The following is a 20,302-nucleotide window of genomic DNA, read 5'->3' as shown; positions in this document are numbered from 1 at the left end:
CAAGATGGTTACAAAAACTTCCATCATCAACACCATAATAGTTATTAAAGGTACCAGGATTATACTAATACACCAGACGCCTGTTTCGTCGACATAAGACTCGCCAGTGACGCACAGGTCAAAATAGTTATAAAACCAAACAAGTACAAGGTTGAAAATCATTGAGGACCCAAAATTCCAAAAAATATGCAAAATACGGCTAAGGTTATTTATTCCTGGGATAAGAAAATCCTTATTTTTTCAAAATTTTCAAAGTTTTGTAAACAGGAAATTTATAAAAAGATTACCATACAATATAATTAACTTTACTATAGCTTTTATGTTTCAAAAACAAACTACACTGTCTTTTATAAAATATATTCAGTTAACATGGATTATATACCATTCTAAATCCTCCTGAAGGTATTGTGTGTTTTTTCAATGTTGTTATTGTCATTATAAACACGACCCAATGTGGTTGTCTTGTTGATATATGGTGTATTATCTTACAACTGTCGTCATTATACTTATGGTAAAAACTTTTAAAATTCTCCTGAATGACACTTTGTTACTGAACAGTAATCTTTTGTCATCTGTTCACATCTGATTCCTACGACCGAACTACACATTACCATTTCTACTTCTATCGTCTTTTATTACGAAATGACCTTGAGGATACAACCATCCAAATAGTTAGCACTCCTATCCCGAGTTGACATCGATACGTCATTTTACTGTTAAAAACTTTTAAAATCATTCGAAATACTCATTTTTGTTGTACCCTTTGTGATCTGAGCGTCACTGATGAGTCTTATGTAGACGAAAGGCGCGTCTGGCGTATTAAATTAAGATGACCTCAGCAAATTGTGTTACTACTTTTTCTAATTTTTGGTTTTCAATACTCTACAACTTCTAATGAATTTGACAAACATAATGTTTTGATTCGAGTGCTAATGATAAGTCTAGTGTTAACGTAATGCACGTCTCACGTACAAAATTGTTAACCTTTTTTTATATTTGCTTGTTCTTGTCAAAAGTATATGAAAAATATCGAACTCGATTCAAAATTCAAAAAAGGGAAAGTCCATAAAATCTGACAATTCAAACGTTAGACTTTTTGAACCAACGATACGAATGGAAAACAACTGTCATATTCCTGACTTTGTACAGGAAATTTTTAAAGAGAAAATGGTGGGTTAAACCTGATTTTATTATTTGAGAAGAAGACAGTCGCAACATAAAGTCCCAAAAACTGAATAGTCGGATCCAACGCTCTTTATTTTTGTTGTCCGCTCATAAACGGAAGGGGACCAAAATATATAAATATATACTGTCATCGTGTCACATGCTGGACCCGGATACACTACTGACTAAATAGTTGTTGATTTCTGTGTCATTTTTGTCACTCTTGGAGAGTTATATCAAAGGCAATTATACTACATCTTCTTATCCTTAGAAAGTATGAAATATCTACAAACTCAAAATTCTGCTTTCGTCATTCTTCTCACCTACATATCAACAAGAGTTTTCGGACAAAAGCCAGCTCCATTATGTACATTCACAAACCATAAAACGTCACAATATGAGATGCACAAGAGGCTACAACCATTGCTTGGAAAAGTGTATGTATACATATTTTTACTATTTGACCTGAATGACGTTGTTGAAAATGACTGAAGGGCTTTTACCATCGCAGGAAACAAGAACCTGTAGCTGACTAGCCCTCGAACATTTTTAGGTTGCACCACTTTCTCTACACAAAGAGTTAATTTAATAGTTCACTTTTGACAGGTTGTTAAATTTGCCATATATATATTGACATTCTTTATTATATTTTATCTTGTGAATCAATTCGTAATAGGGCTCTTCACGGTTAGTTCGGCCATATTGGGTAGCGGCAGATTTTCATAATGGAGGTTAATATGGTGTGAAAATTAGAGGAAAACATCATTAAAACAGAGCTGTTGCTTGGAAACACACATAGGATTTCCCATACTTTCATACTATTTCCACCTCTTTCTAAAAATTTTGCATGTACAAAAGTTTTGATTAATGTTGAAACTGAAATTTCTCTTGAAACGTTTCAATAAAAGATTTTGTATATCATCCGAGCTAATAAAACGTTAATTGTAAATGTACTGAACCGGATATAGCCCAAGATTTACCTGAACAAACGGTATAAATAGCCATTAATAATCAAATTCATATGAAAAGAGTTTCTTTAAATGTTAATATTATCGAAATTATTGAACCGATGCATACATATATACTTAAAAGTAAAATCACAAAAAACAGTGAACTCCGAGGAAAATTTAAAACGGAAAGTCCCTAATAAAATGACAAAATCAAATGATAAAACACACCAATCGAATGGACAACACTGTCATATTCCTTACTTGGGACAGGCATTTTTAAATTTAGTAAACGGTTGATTGAACCTGGGTATTTTTAGCGCTTAACCTCTCACTTGTACGACAGTCGCATCAAATTTCATTATATTGACAATGACGCGTGAACAAAGTGTCAAAATAGGGATACAACAACAACACGAACCGCATCAAAAACTGGGGGTGAATTTTAATGCTTCGGAAGGGTAAGCTGATCCGAAACCACGTGCAGCACCTGTCGTGTTGCTCTTGTTATTAAAAAGCTAGTAAATAGTTCAATTCGTTAGCTCATGGGATGCAACGGGACTGTATTAACGGCATAAAGAATATATTCGATATCATATGTATTACGGATATTCCATAACGGTCCAAAACCTCATGATGGCGTCTGTTAAATTATGAAGTAATGATTTCAACTACACTATTTGTAACTCTTGGTTTAAAAATGAAAAGGATGCAATTGGGAAGTTGAAATCATCTCTTTGTAGTAAATTTTTTTTTTCAACTGACCCTCTAAGATCTTTATTAGTATGAGGCTGAGCTCATACAGGAAATTCTTAAGAAGAAAGACAAGAAGTTAGCAATATACTTTAACTTTACTTTCCGCTATATAGATGATATTCTCTCACTAAATAATTCAAATTTTGGTGAATGTGTTGAACGCATCTATCCGATCGAACTAGAGATAAAGCTAAGTCGGCCTCATATCTTGACTTAAATCTAGAAATTGACAATGAGGGTCGATCGAAAATAAAACTTAACAACAAAAGAGATGATCTCAGCTTCCCAATTGTTCAGTTTCCATTTCTAAATAGCATCATTCCATCAGCACCTGCATACGGTGTATATCTCTCCTAATTGATACGATATTCCCGTGCTTGTATTTTCTATCATGACTTTCTTGATAGAGGGTTGCTGCTCACAAAGAAACTATCAAACCAAGGGTTCCAAATGGTGACGTTGAAATCATCCCTTCGTAACTTTTACGGACGCCGTCTCGAGTTGGTTGACTGTTATGGAATAACCTTTTCACAGATGATATCGGATATGTTCCTTACGTCGTAAATACAATCCCCTTCCCTTCCATTAATGTGATCTACCGATTCGGAATTAGACTATTTACCGGATTTGTTATAACATGTTGTTTATTCTTTGGTTTTATATGTTGTGTCCTGTGCACTATTGTTTGTCTGTTTGTCTTTATCATTTTTAGCCATGGCGTTGTCACTTATTTTTGATTTATGAGTTTGACTGCCCCTCTAGCATATTTTGTCCCTCTTTCAGTATGCACGTTTTGTTATATTTACTACAACTATTTATCGTATTATCGTCAAATAATATTTCATTCAGTGATTGTTGATATGGAGCTAATAACTTTCGAGTTACTGGAAAGTGACATTGATAAAGAATTAACAAAGAGGCGTAGAGCCCGTGATAAATAAGTGAAGTGATAGACGCATGATATTTGTTGTGTTTTTTGTTTTACGAAATACCATTTGTTGCATTTGTTACTCTAGCTTTTCCTGAAATGTTGTTAAATTGACCAATGATAATCTGTTTATTGCTATTTTACCTATGACGACGTTGTCAGTTTAATTTCAAGCGATAATTTTCCATCGCAAGCGAGTAGCATGATATGAAAAATTATCACACAAATATATCAAAGGAAAATCCACAAAATAGCGATAATAGTACATTTATGAAGATTTTGATGATATAAAGGATGTACTTTCAAGAAAGTTAACATATACTTGGTATATAAATAATCTTACAAAGCCATTCAAGTTTATAGAGCATATTCAATTTTTATTTAAATTTGAAGTTTCATATGAGCGCGGAATGACGATTGCAGTGACAGAAAACCTGCAGGTTTGGAAATAATTTCGTATTATCGCTTATGAACATTCCTATAACTTCTTCAATGTGTTTATCTGAATGTCAAATTTTAAACTGGGATCAATTTCCTGTAAATAATTATTAAGTTTTCGTTTTCGTCATTTTAATGAACCGTGTGATTACCACACAACTATGATTTCTTTAAATCTTATTCTTTCAGATTTCAGACAAAAGACAACAAAGAAAATCTGTACAGTTATGATATTGGAATATGTGTGAATGCTGATCCACAAAAAAAGTTTGGTGAAAATGTTGGAGTTGTACAAAAAGATAAATATCATGGACATTGGATCATTGGTTATTACAATAACTCCCAGCTTATAGAAGGGAGTATGTTATACTAAATATAAAAAATAGTTTACTGAGATCCTAGAAATTGGGTCATTTTCAGTTACAATAATTCCCAGCCTATAGAAGGAAGTATGGAATACTACATATAGAAATTATCGCATTATATGAATTAGACAGCAATCCTACACTAAACCGCTATTCAAAATAAGTGTCAATTCAGAAATTCAACTTCCCTTCTCTTAACTTTTTTTTCCTCTCTACCTCTTCATAAATAAAGTCTTGACAAAGTAGAACATCCAATATTCATGAGAGAACATACTTACCTTAATGTAGGAACACAATCTGTCAACCTCAGAAATTAATATAATATGTACACATACAATGCAAGTGGCAACACATCTTCAGCCACAGATTATATACTCTTTCAAGAAAAATTTAGAGGTTGTATACTTAAGGATGTTCACTTGTCATGTTTTGGATATTTTGTCCGATTTTCGGAATCCTCTGGATTTATTCATTTGAATGATTTAAACAAGTTTGCCCACTGATCCCCATTAATTTTTATAAATCCTTAACGGCCGCCATTATGAGTTGGTATACCGTTATGGAATAACCTTTTCACAGATTATATCAGATATGTTTCTGACGACGTAACTACAATACCCTTCCCTTTACCGTGTTTGGAAATAACATGAACAACACGACGGGTGCCACATGTGGAACAGGGTCTGCTTACCCTTCCGGAACACCTAATATCACCCCCAGTTTATGGTGGGGTTCGTGTTGATCAGTCTGTAGTTTTTTTTATGTAGTTTCTTGTGTACTATTATTTGTCTCTAAGTCTTTTTACCCTTTATGGAACTTTTGGTCCTCAACACCTTTCAAATTTGTTCTTTAAGCGTCACTGGTTAGTCTTGTTTGGACAAAACGTGCGTCTGGCATATTAAATTAAAACCTGGTACCTTTTGTTAGCTATTATTTGTGTGTCTGTCCTATATGTTCTCCTATTAATTTGTATTGTAGTTTTGTCATGTAATGTTTTCATTTAAATGTTATATTTAACATTGCCATAACAACGGGAGGTTTGGTATGCCACAAAACCATTGTTATATTATTGTTCGTTTCTGTGAGTGTTACATTTTAATGGTGTTTCTCTCCTATATATGATTGTTGTGTTTTCCTCAGTTTAAGTTTGTAGCCCATATTTGGTTTTTTTCTCAGTCGATTTATGAATTCCGAACAACGGTATACTACTGTTGTCTTTATTTATTTTTAATAAGACATGGCGTTGTCAGTTTGTTTTCGATTTTTGAATTTGACTGTTCCTCTGATATCTTTCGGCCCTCTTTTACAGGTATATGTATAAGCAATCTGTTAAAGTCCTGTAAAATCTTTGTTATTTTTATAAGTATTTGAAAACTTCAACTTGTCAATGATAAAGCCATGACAGATCAAGATAGACTTTTTTTCCGGCCAAAATTTGAATGGCTAATATCTTGAAAACAAGCACATGACATTTATGTTTTTTTTATCTATTAGTGTCTTTATTATTTCCCTATCAATATATATCAGTGTTAAGAAAGTCTTGTTAATTTGAAACTGAGTAGCGAACCTCCTTAAGACTGAAAAGCTGACACTATCACAAACGTACGAGATAATTTTCCAGTTTTACCTAAATTCAAATATGTAACACTTCAAAATAACTCTCTCAGTCATTAACTCACATTTAACTAAATCAAAAAAGACATAAAACTGCAGCAATCGAGGATAGTAATACCTTAATAAAAGAGACCCACCCAATGAACATATTTGAACTTGATTCGGCATTCGTGACTTTCAATCAAACAATAATTAAAGCTACACTAACAGTTGTCCCAAAAAAAGGAACAGACACAACAAATCATGACAGAGAACATTGTTCAGGCATCATCAGGAAATAAATATGAAATGGAAACAAAATGGTCGACCATCTGATCATCATAACCCTTACTCTCTTGAATGGTTTGTTTGTATCCCGATTCACTTGATGGGTCATTTTCAAAAAATGTCGAATTTTCAGTACACCCATGCTAATTTTTTTATTTCTAATGGAAATTTCAGTTGTAATGGTTTAAATGAAAGCTTGTCGGATTTGTGATTCAGAACATTAATAATAAACACACCTTACATCTATTTTGATAAGATTAAACTGCATTTAAGACCGATTTTAGGGGTATTTGTCTGCGTACAGTGTCAGAAAAACACATTTCAAATGATTTTTTTGCGATTTTCTGATCGCCTTGATATCTGCAAAAGGGACTTTTTAAGAACGTTAAATATTACACTAACGAAAAATCGTAGCTTCTTTATCATTGTATGTAACATATTATCTACAAACTAAATTGAATCAGCGTACAGGAGGTTCATGTCTTTCCTGTTACCGCTACTTAAATCAGCCATTAAATTATTCTCCCTATGAATATTGAATCAGTCAGTGTTGATCTCAAAAGTGCAAAGTAATCTTTACATTTAAAACCCCTCGTTTCTTGAACGACATTGTAGAGAAAAGAAATTTCAAGACATTAAGTAAAAAAAATAGAGCGTACTTTTTTTCATGTCTATGCTGTTACCACCAATTTTGATTAATTACACCAACATTATACTCGTAAAAAGTGCCATTACGTGCTGGAAACCAAATTCACAATAGAAAAACATAATCACTTCACCAAAGGGAGTAGTGATTTCACAACAGCAATCAAAAACGAAGAAATTTGTCTATCCTGTTATGTCTATCCTGTTACTATGGTTGCTATGGTTACAGTAACAGGATAGACAATTGTAGACAAAAACGTCGTTAATTTTTTTATCTTAACATATAGCTGCAAAACGAACGAAATATTTCGTTGTTTGAACTCATCTTAAGGTTATAACGTCTTAATCTTACCAATTAAGCATTCGCAGGTGCAATACTGATATCGGTAACAGGATAGACAAAAAGGTAACAGGATAGACTTTTGTATAGTGATATATCAGAAACGTACGTTCCTGTTACCAATGAAATAAAGAGAAAAGTAAACTAACTTATGAAAGACTTACTTGATGTTGGGTTTATTTGAAAGGGTGAAAAAATGCCGAACAATATAAATTGCTATCTTAGACTTGCATTACTTGTGGTAATTTTTACAACCTTTGAAAACCAATTTTTAGAGGCATTTTTCAGTACAACCTGGAAAATTGGCAAATAATCTATTATATTACAGAATGAATAAATAGAAGTTTTTTCTCTTGAAAACCATCTAATAGACTACGTAAAACAAGCTTAACAGTTTATCTAAACCTTTTCTTAATAACCCAAAATATCTTTTGAAAATGGTAACAGGATAGACAAAATGATGTACCACCGATCAAAAAATGTTTCAAAATATTCTTGTAAGACATCATTAAGATTGCATCTTTTAATATGTTGTTCTTAAAGTACTGTTTGTTTTGATTTGCTTATGTAGAGTGTTGTTTGAATAAGTAACTTTTAATAATTTTTTCAATTTCAAAATTCGACATTTTTTGAAAATGACCCTGATAACAATACAGAATAGAAAGTGCACTCCATTGAATCCAAGAATGTCAGAAAATCGAGGGTGCAAGACAAATAAACTCAAAACTTTTTACAGCCTTTTAAAAAATCAAAGCAGAAAACATGTTTTATTGAAGAATTGACTGTCGAAAAAGAGCTGCCAATCTAAAGAGAACATAATGACGGGTTGGTATAAACATCTTCGAGATCTTGCCCTAATATCTAGCAATACTACTTTTGACACTGAATACTTTGAAAAAATCTGTTGAAGAGGAATGCTCATATTATCCAGGTTTGCATGGATAAGTATAATCACCAGGACGTTTCAATTGAAGAAATAAAAGTATGTTTCACAACTGAATATATAAGGCTGAAAACTACTAGAAAATATTATTCATGGTATCGAATATCTACTATTATACTGCTAACAATTGGTAGATATTTGCTTAAAATTCGGTTATAGACCAGATTTACTGAAAATTGGAATTTTATTTCCGGTCTACACAATAAAGGGGAATAAAACAAATGCCGAAAGATAAAGAGTGGTATATTTAATTATTTACTCAAAAATAATAGAAAAAAAATAAAGGAAAAGAAAATTCTAAATTTCTAAATTCTCAAAATCCACTTAAAGAAAGCTTCACCGAGGACTCTTCGCCACTGAACTGCGAACTATTAATTAAGGAATTTGGAAGAGGAATCAAAATCCTTAAACTTCCAGTACTAATAGATGTATTAAACTAACTTATACAAGATTTACATTAATCCACTGCTTAATATTTTTGGTACATCATCGGCAGAGTCGGAAACCTCAACTGTTGTGCAAATACCTGTGACAATACCTGTGCGGATGATGATGCACTTGTCTCTTCTTATAACCCTCTAGACTGACTACAAAAATTAAATCACAAAAATATTGAACTCCGAGCAAAATACAAAACGGAATGTCCCTAATCAAAAGGCAAAATCAAAAGCTCACATCAAACAACTGTCATATTCCTGACTTGGTACATCTGTTTTCTTATGTAAAAAATTGTGGATTGAACTTGGTTTTATAGCTAGTTAAACCTCTCACATGTATGACAATGGCATAAAATTCCATTTTATTGATAACGATGTGTGAACAAAACAAACTTACATAATAGGTAAAAATGTTTAAAAAAAAACAGCAGTCAACAGTGTGTTATAATCTTAATCCCTAAATAACCCTACAGATATGTAACAAAGAAGCACAAAATGGCATATACAACAATCATATGAGCAAAAATTAAAGACAAAAATACACAAATTTACCAAAGTACAGTAATACAATGACGGGATGTATAAGTACAAACATAAAAGGCATATAGACAAAGCACATAGCAAAAATGAAAGACAAGCAACAAACAAGTTTCGAAGTAACACTAGTCACCAAAAGCCATATAGACAAAGCACATTAATTTAGCAAAAATGGAAGACAAGAATACGAGAATATCATAAACAATAATGACAAGACGTACAAGTACCACAAGTATCATAATAACAATAAAAACAAAAAAATATTTAACAAAGAAGCACAAAAAAGGCATATATCAGACATAACAACCTCAGTTATTACTTTCTTATAACCCTCTAGACTGACTCACAAATCACTTGTTATAACACTCTTGACTTACAAACCATGATTGGCATAGCCGTAGTCGTCAGCAAAAGGGAAGGTAATTAATTGAAATCTACAAAAAGTATACTAAATAAAATTGAGAATGGAAATGGGGAATGTGTCAAAGAGACAACAACCCGACCAAATAAAAAACAACAGCAGAGGGTCACCAACAGGTCTTCAATGTAGCGAGAAATTCCCGCACCCGGAGGCGTCCGTAGTCGTCATCCCGGTATAAGATTTACCGGATTTTTTTTATTATTGAAATTGACGATAGGTTTTGGAAAATAAACAGAAATATTCTAAAACATGGCAATTGTCCCTAACACCTCTTATATAGAAATTAAAAAATCAAATAAAGACTCTGCAGTCATTACTGTAAATGAAATCATAAAGAAAGCACGAGAGCAATGTATTGCCCAAGGATTCCAGGCCTAAATAGAAAATGGTGTATGCTGTGAAACATCAATTTCTCTAATAAGAACCTATAATTGCCAATTTTAACTTATGGTTTGAAATTTAATTTCCGACAGGTAAGAATACTGAACAATATCCTATTCAATACAATACAATTGATTTAACAAATTTTGTCCTTGAATACTAATGTAGATTGCAGATATATTTTGTGTGGACTACTTCCTGTTAAAGCTGAAATCCACGTTAAAGCTGTCAATTTATTTTGATATATAACGGGAACCATTGGTGCATTGATTGTTTGGCGGCTGCAGACAACTACATTATATAAAATATCACAATAGCCATAGCTGGTTTATTGAAATTAAAGAAATTTGTACATTTTTAATTTTAGTTTCTTGTGTATAATTCGGAGTTACATAGACGACCTATTAGAGGACTTCGGCTGTTGTCTGCTCTATGGTCGGGTTGTTGTCGCTTTGACACATTCCACATTTCCTTTATTAATTTTATTAAAACATGGCATTGCGGACATAATGGGAAAAGTTAGTTAAGTCGCAAATTTATACTTATTGGAAACTAAATATTATTGATGACTCCAAATAATATTTAACCTTTTAAAAATACATGGACTATAAATATAGGATTGGATCTGTACATCCCTCTACGTTCCTGATGAAGGTAAATCAAGAAAAGCGCTTCGGACGCATGAAATTATGAAACGTGTTGTTTTCAATTTTTTAGCAATTTCGGTCATTGCAAATCTAAATGATATGAGAAAAGTTCAAGTACGTCTCAAGATTGCAACTGGGATCTTTATCCACTATTTACAAAGAATTTTTTTAGCTCAAGTTGTAAATTGGGTTACTTAGCAGATGAATCAATTGAATATTTTAATTATGTGAAAAGTAATAAGAAATCAGCCAAAACACTGCTTTCAAAAATTGTAAGAATTGGAAGTCAAATTCTAACAAGAGACAATACATCCCAATGGATTGATCTTTTACAGTTAATTAACAATCCGTTCTGTTAGGTGGAGATATATGTAAACAGAAATGTTTTTGAGAGCACCTGTTACTTATGTAAACAGTTACTCTATAAACCGCATAATAAGCAATATGCAACAATTGAAAATGGAAGTGGGGAATGTGTCAAAGAGACAACAACTCGACCATAGAGAAGACAAGTCTTGATAACTTGGACAGAAGAAAAGGCTAATTTCGGAATGTTAATAAGTTTTGTTTTTATTAAAAGCTTACATAGACACACAGGGTTATACAATCTTGTTTTCAAAGAACTTTGAGGTCCTTTTCTGCTGATCGATTTTTTTCATTTTAGATATTTTTTGTGGTGGTATTTATCCTTATGGTAGTGGACACATTTATGTATAGGGAGAACTCACATTACCAGCACTGTACATAAAAAAAATATGTAAACATTGATAAACTTGCTTGTAGGTTAAATAGCTAATTAACTATTTTAATTAATAAATATAAAAATATGAGATGTGTGGTATGCTTGTGAATGAGACCCATAAAGACTAAAGGGCTGAAATATGAAGAAATACAGGGCACTGTACAGCCTGTGACAATGGGGGAAATCATACAGAAAGCTATAACATACTCAAGGATAACAACATGCACGTAATAAAAAAAAACAATGGCCTGACTTAATCTACAAAAAAAAAGAAACTATATGACAATTAACAATCATCAACAGCCACTGGATTGGAAGCTTCCTCGATCATTGTGACAGGCACGAAAAGATGATATCGGAAATAAATATGTTTGTGAATGCTCAGCTCTCTTCCTAACCCAAGAAACGGGTGTATCAACACAATATGAACTAACTGTAACATTCAGTTGGCAAGGCATTGAATCGTTAGATGGTACTAAGCACAAAACAATTAAAAACGTTTTTACAGTTATTGATAGCAAACTTCATGTTGTTAGTTAAGACAAGATATCTAGATGTCTGACCGATAAAAGTATTTTATATGCCTTTTAAAGTTAGCGCAGTTAACTGTAGATTTTAAAGTAAGTTCAGCATGTTCAGATAACTAGATTTTAACTGCATTTTTTTTTAAGTCTGGTATAAGGTAAGCAAAATATATTGCAATCTAAAATTCTTAAAGTTACGATAATCACTGTGATTCAAAGCCACTCATATCTTTTATTTCAGCTGACTGGTTAATATTAGAATATTTAGATGGAGAGCCATATAGAACCCATTGTGCACAAGAATCAAGGAAAGCAAAGATAATGATCAAATGTGATAGAAATGTCAAACCTGGAGTAAGTTATCTTGCTTAGCTTTAATAATGTTTGTATTAACTATCTGTTTGGGTTCGGGCTTGATTTATGTTTTATTGCTCAAACAACTATTTATAAAAATGGCAAATAAGGTCAAATTCATTGTACAACAATTTTAACAGGTTTATGACACCATAGTGACGTTACAAGTAGATCGTCTGTACTAACGTGTCCAGGTTACATAAACCTAAGTATTTTTCAAGAAATGTTTCATAATTTTTACGTGTCACGGTACTTTTCTATCCCAAATTCATGTATTTGGTTTTGATGTTACTATAATTGTTATTCTCGTCGGATTTTGTCTAATGCTAAGTCCGTTTCTGTGTGTGTTACATTTTAATGTTGTGTCGTTGTTCTCCTCTTATATTTAATGGGTTTCACTCAGTTTTAGTTTGTTACCCCGATTTTGATTTTTGTCCATCGATTTACGAGTTTGAACAGCGGTATACTACTGTTGCCTTTATTTAAAGGCTTGAATATTATTTTTTTAATTTTTATGAGCTGTCATCGTAGCTTATATCTGTCTTTCCTTATTATCTTGAAGAAAAAAACATGAATACATTATTGTTAAAAGAAATTTTTAATAGCAAAAGTTTTCAAGTGTTTTGTAAACAGTTAACTTATAAATATGACCAAATCAATGATAATTCATGACAGCATAGAAGTGCTGACTACTTGGCCGGTTATACCCTTGGGGAAATTAAAACTCCACCAGCAGTGGCATCGACCCAGTGGTTGTAAATACACTCATCATAGATACCAGGATTAAATTTTGTATTTACGCTAAAGTAAAAGACTTATGTTATTGCGAAAAAATGTAACAATAAATACAAAATTATCATAGTTTTTATTAGATGATATACATAGGCGCTAAAAAAGAACTAATTTTCTAACTCAAGTTTTTTTTAATTTTATATTTTAAGGAAGAAACAGTTAAAATCATCCGAGAAGAAACTGACAGAACACAGGATTGTTATTACCTGTTTGAGATATCAACTCCTTACATTTGTATTAAAGAACCATATTACCATGTGTTCTCTGGTTCACAAAGTGTGCATATACCACAATGTTTAATGTCCGTTATACTTGTTTTCGTTTATATTTTGTATTATAAATGATGCCGTTGGTTTTCAAGTTTGAGTTGTTTCCCATTTTTTTCGGGGGGGGGGGGGGAGGCTTTGCTCATTGTTGAAGTCCTTTATAGTTTCTAACATTCACGTTATGTGGTCATATATTTGACTAATTGAAAATCATACCACATCTCCTTATTCTTATATCAATGTGTTGTTAGCCTATTCTTTACACTTGTATTACTACATTAATTTACAAAAAAAGAAAAAAAAAAGAATGTATATATATATATTCCTCCCGCTCTTGAATTATATTGGGTTTTTTTTTATAGAATACTTATTATTTTATCATTTTCTATATTGATGATGTAAAAAAGATCTTTATTATTTCATATTACAATTGGTGTTTCTATTAATTTTTTTATTCTTATAAAGATTTTCTTCATAATACTTATTTCAAAAGGGGACGAAAGATACCAGAGGTACAGTAAAACTCATAAATCGAAAATAAACTGACAACGCCATGGCTAAAAATAAAAAAGACAAACAGACAAACAATAGAACACATGACACAACCAAGAAAACTTAAGACTGAGCAACATGAACCCCACCAAAAACTGGGGATGATCTCAGGTGCTCCGGAAGGGTAAGCAGATCATGCTCCTGACATGTGGCACCCGTCGTGTTGTTCGTGTTATAAATTACACTCCATCATATTTGGTGTTTCTATTCAAATAAAGATATTTTTTGTATGAAATGGTAGTGATGTAATAGAATGTTTATATATTAAACTTTTTTCAAATGTTATAAGTATTTTGTTGTTGTTTTTTGCTTTAATTACCCATAGAATGTATCCATCGGATAATCAGTTGTTTCCTAATCATAAAGTATCATTCCTCACTTACTCGACATGCTTGATTACACATCGCAGGGGCGGATCCAGAACCTTGATGTCTGGGGGGCACCATGAAACCAAAATTTTTTTTTTTTGGAAATGTTTAAATGCGAGTGTGAGTGGGGTTATTATCGGGGGGGGGGGGGGGGGGGGTTGGGGGGGGGGGGGTTAGATCATAGTTTCTATATTTCTATACTACACTATTTCACTTTATACTTAATTTTCCTACCAATTGATCTTTATTATATTCGTCATAAGCTTGCATCAAATATCTGCTACTGGACGTTAAACAACCAACAACATCACCTCTATATTTTTTATCTATATTTTTTGGCCTCGCTTCCAGGCTTACCTTTTTGCACATAATTCTAATATCTGTAAAGCATCTTCATATCCTTATAAATGGTGACGTATTTTTAACCTCATACATGTACATATAGTAATTGAAACAAGAAAAATACAAAAAAAATATAACTGTATATATACTTGGACTTTTAGAAAAATGTGAAAGTCCCAGATTATGTTACAAAGTACATCTTATGAAAATAAAATAGCATTTTATTAATGATGAATTGTAAGAAAATGTCAAATCACTTCTCCTGGAACGATGGAAAAAAAAGGGGGGGGGGTAAACACATTGCACATTGTCTATTTCCCTTAATTGAAACAGAGACATATAATATTGTATGGTATTGAAATATGAATAGTTTAATTTGTTGCTAAATAAATTCACAAAAAGACAGTTTTGAAGAGGAGAGGAAAAAAACACATAAATTCACAAGAAATTTTATTGTAAGTACTGTATTTTGGAATGAAGAGTACACAAATATAGATGTATATCAACATTATCGACATTACACATATATTTGTACCTATTCTTTAAAAACACAGATCAGAAGTTTCACCTGGTAATCGATCTTTGTGATAAAATATATATTTTTGTGTTCTCGTTTCAAATATATATGTAGGACTCGGAGGTGCGATGGGGACGCTGAAGTGCGATGGTCCAGGCCGAAGTACGATGGTCCTTTCTCTGAAGTGCGATGGTTTTGTGTATGACGTTTGCATAATATGACGTTTTCAAAATACAACATGGATTCGCAGGCAGGAGAATAGGGTTTTATATATGAAGGTTTCATGTTAACAAAGAAAAGTAAGGAAATAAGAAAGAAACAAACAATTCAAGTCCCGAACAGTTTTAAGCATTACATGTTGAGGTTAAAAAAATATGTTACAACATTTTAGGCAGCAAAGCGGCTAAAAGATGAACTTGGTCACCAAATTGGCTAACCAGTATTCTGATTTATGCCGCAGACTTTTTGTACGATAAATACAGTATACTAATCTAAATATTAATCTTAATTTATCTTACGGTAAACGTCACATGATTTTATGTGGGCAATTTAAAAATTAAAAAAAAATATGATAGTATTAGCAATGTTTTTATGATTTTGCTATATCAAGTTCATATAATGTTGTTTTATTCTCGAGATATTTTTCTTTTGTTTTGAAAGAACACCGTCGCTCTTGGATTTTTTTTATGGTTTCAGTCTAAAACATGTCACACAGAAATATAAATTTTGCACCTCATGTTTGTGGTATAACATCTTTGCCACAAGTTAATTGCTTTCTGTTTGGTATTAAAATTGATTATAAGATCCATTTTGTTACATCTTGTGATCAATTTATTTGGCAATCGTAAATGGCAATCAGCAGGGTTTAAGAACATCAGTTGTTCAAAAAGAGGGACGAAAGATACCAAAGGGACAGTCAACCTCATAAATCTAAAACAAACTGACAACAACCTGTTAGTCAAATGCGTTTTGTTAAAATATACTTTTTCACTTTTTTGTTATTTTGGAAAATGTTGTTTGTGCTGTATTGAGACCCCTCTAGAACGAAATTTGTTTTACCTCCACATGTATAAAAATTGCGGTTTTTATTCAACGCAATCATAGGTTTGAACGTTGTTTTCAATTTTGACTTGGTTTTATTTTTTCGTTTGGGCTTGCATTATATTCCCCCTACCGGACAATATAATCCGTTCATTCTATCTCGACTCTTTAAAAATTCAAAGGTCTATCCTAAATTGAGGTAAATTATATGGCCTTCCAAAAACCGTTTTGATCCCTAAAATCACTCAAGAGACATTAATTGTCGAAATCCGGAAATGGTGTACGAAATTTTGCACCTCATGTTTGTGGTATAACATAGATCTACTAGTTTAGAGATTTCACAAGAAAAAAGTAAAATCACAAAAATACTGAACTCCAATGAAAAGCCTCTAATCAAATGGCAAAATTAAAAGTTCAAACACATCAAACGAACGGATAACAACTGTCATATTCCTGACTCGGTACAGGCAGTTTCTTATGTAGAACCTGCTAGACCTCTCACTTGTATGACAGTCGCATCAAAATCTACAATACTGACAACGATTTGTGAACAAAACAAACACTGTAATACATAATAGGTAAATAAAGGCAACAGTAGTATACCGCTGTTCAAAATTCATAAATCGATAAAAAAAAATCCGAGTTACAAACTAAAACTGTGGGAAACGCATCAAAATAAGAGGAGAACTACGACACAACGGAAACACAACATTTAAATGTAACACACACAGAAACGAACTATAATATAACAATGGCAATTTTCCTGACTTTGTACAGGACATTTTAAGAAAAAAAATGGTGGGTTGAACCTGGTTTTGTGGGTATGCCAAACCTCCCGCTTTTATGACAATGTTAAATATAACATTAAAAAGACAATATTACATGACAGGACTAAAAATGTCAGAAATACAACAGTCACTATTGTGTTATAATATTAATCACAAAAAAAAAACAATTATGTAACAAAGAAACACTAAAATGGATGACAATATCTATATTGGCCACTGATTCTCTGATTGCCTCCTGATATTTCTTCTGATAGCATCTTGCCCATTTTAGCCTTTTAATATTTTTTATTTTACCAGGACTTCTGTATGTGTCTTTTATTATCCCAGGTATAATGCATATTAAAAGCGTATGATCGGACACATTCAAAGGATTTCGATCTTCTGTCTTAACTGTATACTTAATGTTGACACCACAATCTATGTGTATGATATAATCAATCTTTGAAGACATGATTCCTTTATGCTGATAGAATGTTGGTACTTTAGAATATTGTCTGTGAAACATTAGTCACTATTTCTCTACAAATCTCTTTAAGTGTGTTCTCTTAGTCTATCGTCCCTAAAGAGGTGAGCGTTCATGTCACCACACAATATGACTTGGAGCCCTGTGAGATTAGTGTGACGTCCGTACACATTTTTTTTAGGGTCCAGCTGAAGCCCGCCTTCGGGCGCGTAATTTTCTCGCGTGTGCGGATGACCAATTGGTAGTACGTTCCCCATCTCCATTCTCAATTTCATTCTCTATCTTTTAGTACAGTAGTGGTTTATGTATCTAAGTTGCCAGTCTGCAGTTTGGCCTTTTCAAATATTGGCGACTTGCCAACAATATCTTGTCGTACTTAAGATATGCTTCTTTTATGTCCCTTGTGATTCTGTTCATGTTTCTGATTGCTTAGTGTATGATGCCTTTTTCAAAAATGTAAGTTTGTTGTGTGTGGTTGCTGACAATCGCTGATTTTGATTGATTCCAGTCTGATTTGCTTGCTGATGACTACTTTGTTGACTGTATGAATATAAGTTTCGAATTTCCTGTGGTTGGAAAAAAACATTTCCATATTGTTGACTTTTCACATTGGCCAATGTTTGATAATTTCCTGCTAATATGTGTATTGGTTGCGACACATCATGACGATGCACCATATAGTCAAATTGTGATGTAGTTTAATGGCGTAGTCTCGGTGTTGACGCTGTAAATGGCTGATGATAAACAGGAGGTACTGTTGTTAATGGCTGGTGAAAAACAGGTGGTGCCGTTCTTATTGCATGGTGAAAAAAAAGGTTGTACCGTTGTTAATGGATGGTAAAAAGCAGGTGGTGCTGTTAAAAATGGCTGGTGAAAAACAGCTGATGCTGTTGTTAATGGCTGGTGAACAACAGCTAGTACTGTTGTTAATGGCTGGTAAAAAAAACAGGTCGTACTGTTGTTATGGGCTGGTGGAAAACAGTTGGTACTGTTATCGATGGCTGGTTAAAAACAGATGGTACTGGTGTCACTGGTTGGAGAAAAACAGGTGGTGAAAAACAGGTTGTACCGTTAATGGATGGTAAAAAACAGGTGGTGCTGTTAAATATGGCTGGTGAAAAACAGCTGGTGCTGTTGTTATTGGCTGGCGAACAACAGCTGGTACTGTTGTTAATGGCTGGTAAAAAACAGGTCGTACTGTTGTTATGGGCTGGTGGAAAACAGTTGGTACTGTTATCGATGGCTGGTTAAAAACAGGTTGTATCGTTGTTAATGACTGGTGAAAAACAGATAGTACTGTTGTTAATGGCTGGTAAAAAATAGGTGATGCTGTTGTTAATGGCTGGTAAAAAACAGGTGGTACCGTTGTTATTGACTGGTGAAAAATAGATGGTGCTGTTGTTAATGGCTAGTGAAAAACAGGTGATACTGTTGTTAATGGCTGATGAAAAACAGGTGGTATTGTTGTTGGCTGGTGAAAACAGTTGGTACTGTTGTTATTGACTGGTGAAAAACAGGTGGTACCGTTGTTATTGACTGGTGAAAAATAGATGGTGCTGTTGTTAATGGCTAGAGAAAAAACAGGTGGTGCTGTTGTTAATGGCTAGTGAAAAACAGGTGGTGCTGTTGTTAATGGCTAGTGAAAAACAGGTGGTGTTATTGTGAATTACTAGTGAAAAACAGCTGGTTCCGTTGTACATAGCAGATAAAAAAAAACAGGTGATGTTGTTGTTATTGGCTGGTGAAAAACAGGTGGTGCTGACGTTTAGTCTAGACATCATCTAATAAACCATCTATGTGACATCCGAAGACTTGCCGACGGTATTATAACCCGATATAAACATCTATATAGATTCAATTAAATAGATAGCGAAGTCGTGCGTTTCTAGGTCTAGTTTGATTTTCTAGTATAGGTTAAAAGTATTATGTTAATCATCGTTTTTTATCTGAACAAGAATGGGTTATTGTGGTCAATCAAATGTTTTACCTTTATTTCCCTTCACTGATGTTGATATTCTTTTCCTTTTGGTAACTAAACACGCCTAATTCATGCATATTATCTCTAGCTAAGGTTTTTAATCGGAGGTTACATGCATACAGATTCAATAAGGTCAAATAATTCATCAGCGATGTTACTTAGCTTATTTTGACAAAATTTAACCAAACAGCTGAAACTGGCTCTTAAAAGCGAATTATTATTTCACTTTATCACTTTAATTAATGATTGAACAAAACAATCAATTTAGTTTTTGTCGAGACTGCGACATTTGTAGCAGAAAGCTCGACATAGGGATAGTGATCCGGCGGCGGCGGCGTTAGCTAACTTCTTAAAAGCTTTATATTTTAGAAGTATGAAGACCTGGATGATTCATGATTTCGTATATAGATGCCTCATGTTACGATATTTTCTGCTGACATTTTTATATGCTAAAACTATAAAATATAAGAAATTCTGCCTTGCTTTCTTCATTACACCATAGCTGGTCAAAAATTGTCAAAAATTGTCAAAACAAAACAAAACAAAACAAAACAAAACAAAACAAAACAAACAAATATTTTATTTGTCAATCAGGGCGCCCAAAAAGAGCAGAACAATTACATTATTATTTTAAACATAATATAAAAGTATATAAAAAGATAAGTTAAACAAAGTACATATCAATTAATTATGACCGGATCCAACGCTCTTTATTTTTGTTGTTCACTGGTTTCCCAATTCGCCC

The 20,302-nt window shown here is 32.9% G+C and overlaps 1 long non-coding RNA gene across 2 annotated transcripts; it reads left to right on the top strand.

Annotated features, from left to right (window-relative positions):
* Nucleotides 1–1,311: 1,311 nt before the first annotated feature.
* Nucleotides 1,312–14,351, top strand: LOC143056625 (uncharacterized). 2 transcript variants are annotated; one of them, XR_012972426.1, is made up of 5 exons: nt 1,312–1,601; nt 4,423–4,592; nt 11,495–11,609; nt 12,338–12,450; nt 13,392–14,351. It is a non-coding gene; the product is annotated as an uncharacterized LOC143056625 (long non-coding RNA). The 2 variants fall into 2 exon arrangements; XR_012972425.1 differs by lacking the exon at nt 11,495–11,609.
* Nucleotides 14,352–20,302: the final 5,951 nt, after the last annotated feature.

This window comes from Mytilus galloprovincialis, chromosome 13 (assembly GCF_965363235.1).
Source record: "Mytilus galloprovincialis chromosome 13, xbMytGall1.hap1.1, whole genome shotgun sequence".
Classification (NCBI taxonomy): Eukaryota; Metazoa; Mollusca; class Bivalvia; order Mytilida; family Mytilidae; genus Mytilus; species Mytilus galloprovincialis.
This window is presented reverse-complemented; position numbering and strand designations above follow the sequence as displayed.